Raw genomic sequence first — 4,901 nt, forward strand, 5'->3', positions numbered from 1 at the left:
ATTGGTATTGTTATTCATTGCATATCTTTGGATTACATAACCCATCATAATTTATTATGTATCTTGGTAAAACCATTCACAGTTCTAGAGTTATGTATTGGTATGACTTTTATTAGTGCAACCGATCCTAAGTAATCACCTAAGATGGTATAATCGATATTTGTAATTGGTGTGACCGATCCTAGTAATTGGTGTAACCGATCCTAGTAATTGGTGTGACCTGTAACGAGCCTCAAGCTCGTCAACGCGATTAGACCAGTCAAGACACGTTTAGCCGCTAATGAATCGATTAGTTTAACACGAACATTAATTAATATAAATTAATCTAATAATAATTTAGATATGAATCTAGTATCGATGAATATGTCTCAAAAAGTTATGCGAAATAGAATACTCGAACGTGTCATTCGAATACCGGATGAACAAGATATCATCGGATAAGTATCCTTAGACCGACCTGGCTGCCCCTATCTTTTATCTAGGTGCCTTTAGTATTTTTCCTTTACCTTATCACCACCCAACGTGTCGAAGAGAATTCATTCTCTTATTTTCTCTCTTTCTTCTTCTTTCTTCTTCTTTGTTCTTCTAAGTTCTCTCTTTTTCTCTGTCGATCTCAATTCAAAAGAATTGAGTTAAACCTTGTTAGTTTGATTGATAGAAGATGAAGGTGATGGTGCTGCGGATGTTCTGTTTTATAAAGAAGAGAAATTGAAGACTTTTATAGGTTCGTGATAAATCCGAGGAGATTAAATTAGGTTTTTATTTGAATTTGAGAGGTGATTTGGGTAGTTAATGGATGAGGAAGAGAAGGGTTGCTGTTGAATTGAAGAGGTGAAGCTTCTCTGGTGTTGAATTGAAATAAGGTAAAACAGAACTTTATTTAGGGTATCGAATTGATTGAAATTGCTTCCTGATTTTTGATGTGGTTTAATTGATAATAGTTTTGGGTTTGTTGTTAATTAAAGTTCAGATGTTTTATTGAGTTTAATTTTGATTCGTAGAGAAATTAGGGTTTACCATGTTCTTCCCCAATTTGGAATTAAGGTTTTTATAATTTCAGACCTAGGTTCCTGTGTTCGGGTGATGGATAAAGAAGATGAGTATGTGGTGAAAGTTTTGGACTCAGGGGAAGGAGGTTTGTGTGCTTTGGCATCCTAATTAAAGATTTGGAATCTCAGGGGAGTTTATGGCAGTAGAAGGAATAAGATGGTTATGTTTGGATGGGTACTGCTTATGGGTGTTAATTGAATGGGGTATTCTTAAACTTTGATTTAAGGTGATGATGAGTTTTTTTTTGACAGGGCAGTTGAAGGGTAATTTTGAATTACAGGGGTTATGGAATTGTTACTGATGAATTGAGTAGTAATTTTTGGATGTTGAGGTTGCTGTGTATATTGGTGTTGTTGGGGAATGGAGCTTGAAGTGATGAACATGAAGAAGTTGATGATATTGATGATTTGTGTAGTTGATCTGTGCTGCAGGTGGAGTTGAGTTACTTAGTAGTGGTTCTGTGGCCATTGTTAAGTTGCAGGGAGTTGTTGAATTTGGAATTGAGTTACAGTTGTAACTAGTTGGGATATTGTTAGTAAATGAAACTGCAATTGCTGGTGGCTTGTTTACGAATATGAGTTTGGAGAGTCGAGATGTATATGCATTACAAGGAAAAGATGGGCCTGGTGTTTTTATTAACAAGGGATTCTGAAGATGCGGAGGTTGCAGAGGTTAGTAATTTGAGTAATGGTTAACTTGGAGGCAGAATTGTAAAGGTGATTGTGTAAAATTACAAATAAGAAGATTGAACTGAGTTTAGATGAATGATTTATGGAGGCTGGAAGATGTAAGAGTTGGTAAGGTTGGATTGTGTTCATCAATTGCAGATGCAGACATGAGCTAATTAGAATTAGTTGCGAGGATTCAGAGAATTAATGACCTCACAATGAGAACTGATGTTGTTGAATACATTGGTTGAGTTAGATAATGGATTGTGGATTATTGCAGGAGTAGTAAACTGATGTTGGTAGTGATTTCTGGGAAGTTGGAGTTGTTATGATTGAAGTTGAATTGTAGTTGGATATGGTATTGCTTGTGGGTTTGTGACTGCAGGTGTTGTGGACTGAGTTGGTGTAGGAGTAATGAAATGAAAAGTAATTGCAGGTGTAAATAATACAAATGGATTCTAGTGTTGTAATTGGAAGTGTTAGAATTGCAAGGCAGAGAAAAGATCATTAAGATGTATTCATTTGCAATGAGAGTTATAAATGTATTATTTGAGTTTAGTTGTTCTGTGTTGCATTATGCTTTGCTCTTGGCATGTTTTATCTGAATCAGTCTTGTTGACTGAGTTAGCTTACCCATTTTCTATTTGACTAAGTTGACTTGACCTTTTGACTAGACTTTGACTCTGTTGACCTTAGACTTGACTGATGAATTGGACTTGGGCTTAAAACTAGTGTCCCTATTTGATGAATTGGACCACTTATGGTCTGAATTAGACTTGGATTTCTTCTACAAAGTTATGGATATTCGTAAGACATATCTAGTGGACTATAGAATCAACCTAATTCAATTGGTAGATCTTACCTACGCTAAAGATAGATAATGAAAAGATGTAGAACCATAGATGGGTTTAGAATAATTAGATAGTTCACTTAACCTAGACAAATGTATGAGATTATATTATGAGCCTTGTGTGAGCCTTTTGGCTAAGCTTTAGAGTGCTTGTGTAATTAACTCTGTATTAACAACGAAACGATTCAAAGGATGATCCAGTGGATTGAACATCTCAAGGTATGCGAGGCTTGTCATCAGAAGAGGTGAAAATCGATAACGGTCTCTCTTGTATTCATTATTGTTTTACAAACCTATCTTTTGTGAAATTCATGCATATCTTTGTTACTATATGATAGTGTACGCATGTATTATCTGTGTGTAACACAAACTAGTTTTCTTTTACATTTTGGGATGGGCTTGGATCTTTAGAAACAACTGATATCTGTGTTTTGGGAGTATTTACTTATTTTCAAAAGTGATTCTTTCCATTAACTGGAAAGTGGTTACAATCTTTATTTATTGTTAGCATGAAAGGGAGAAGGTTCCTTTTGATTGGTGTGTGATGTGGTTTCCCAAAAGTTATATCTATATTTATGCGCTAAAGGGATGAAAATTGTCGCCAACTAATAAACAATCTAGGTGTGTACTCGTGTCACCGAATATTATTTCTGTACGGGCAACACATGTCTCATACGTGGATGTTTACTGTTTCTTTTAAATTACTTTCAAAAGCTATTATATTGTGTTTTGGTATTTGGAGTGAATGATGTTGAGAATCTTAAATTTGATTGTTGGACTTGATTTTCGAGATGTACAGGGATCTCTATGATTAAGTTCTCCTGTCGGATTTAATGTTGTCATCATTAGTTCTCTTTCGATACTTGATATGTAGAGTGCGCGTATATTGAGGTACTGGTAAGGTAAAAATCTTATATGACTACGGGGCGGCAAACCTCAGGGCGCTTTAATGATCATTGAAGAATCCACAAGAGTCACGCCTTACTACTCCGAAGGACTGCGTCGCTTAACTAATATTTATGTTGTGAATGTGTGCCGAATAATTGGTTGGTAGAACTTTATATTTTCAGTACAATTTACTATCTTAATATGCTTTATTCTGTTTTCCGTTTTTTCAAACGGTTTTCAGTAAAACCTGCATTGTTTTTAAATCATTCTAGTGATTACTTGAAAGTTAGTTGTTATTTCTACGGGGCACCCCTTTTAGGGATGATGTGCTCACCCATTCCCACTTTCAGTTTCAGCGACATATTAAGATGTGCACGTGGCGATGACAGCTTGAGGAGTTGGTTTCCTTAGTTGATTAGCTTCCGCTACGTTTATTTTGTATATATATTTTATTTGTAAATCAACTCATTATTAAATATGTATCACTTGAGAGGAGTCCTTGTATTTATTTCAGAGAGGGTTTAGATTCAAGTTAATCTTTGTTTAGAACTTCTTTCTTAAAGTTTAAATAGTTGTTTTAAATCGTTAGTGCCTCATTTTATAGCTAATCTCTTGGATTAGTCAGCTGCTAGCTTAGGGGGCGCTACATACTTGGTATCAGAGCTCACTATTAGGTCTTACATGGGAAACAATAGATAATATCCAGTGCAAGATAGTGAACTATAATTGTTAGAATTGGGTTGGGTTTGTGAGATAAATCTTAATCACTAAAAACATTCAAGAACTTGATTTGATTGATTGATTTGTTCAGCATGTTGATTGCTTGCCTCTTGTTTTGCGTGTATATAATATGAAGTAAAAATTGTAAGTTGAAACCAATTGTTGTGCAAGTTAGAAATAATCTAGCACTGGAGAATAGTGAGGTTTGTAATTCTGGTGTGTTTGTGTTATCTTTGTTTGTTGGAAACCATTGTCAGGTCTGATCAGCTTAGACATGGCAACTTACATTCATGGATTACCATTCATAAAAGGAGGACTTACTTCTATTAGTGAACTATTAGACCCTAAATTTTACTTGGAAACTGATAGAGTACCTTTTCCCGTAATTAGAACCATTAATCTATTAAATCAGAAATGAACTTAAATAGTAAAAGTAATTAAGATAATAGTCCGACCATTAGTGTTAATAATAATAAAATAATAGGATCACTAATAATTATAACAAAAGTCATACTAATACTTATCAAATAGTATTGTAATGAACTATATCTAATTAAAATCTCATTAGTAAATATCTAATGACTAAAGCAATAATTAGGATCAAGTAGCTGCGCAGAATTATTAATAATTATTTACAGTCAGGTTTTGTAAATTAAATAAGATAAGAAATACTTTATTTTGCATTAAAACCAGATAGATAATATAGAGTAATTAAGTTAATACTT

General features: G+C 34.1%; 1 long non-coding RNA gene across 1 annotated transcript; it reads left to right on the forward strand.

Annotated features, from left to right (window-relative positions):
- Positions 1–781: 781 nt before the first annotated feature.
- Positions 782–2,283, forward strand: LOC113284253. The gene is made up of 2 exons (XR_003328057.1): positions 782–863; positions 1,061–2,283. It is a non-coding gene; the product is annotated as an uncharacterized LOC113284253 (long non-coding RNA).
- The last annotated feature ends 2,618 nt before the right edge of the window (positions 2,284–4,901 follow it).

Source organism: Papaver somniferum, chromosome 5, assembly GCF_003573695.1.
Source record: "Papaver somniferum cultivar HN1 chromosome 5, ASM357369v1, whole genome shotgun sequence".
Lineage (NCBI taxonomy): Eukaryota > Viridiplantae > Streptophyta > Magnoliopsida > Ranunculales > Papaveraceae > Papaver > Papaver somniferum.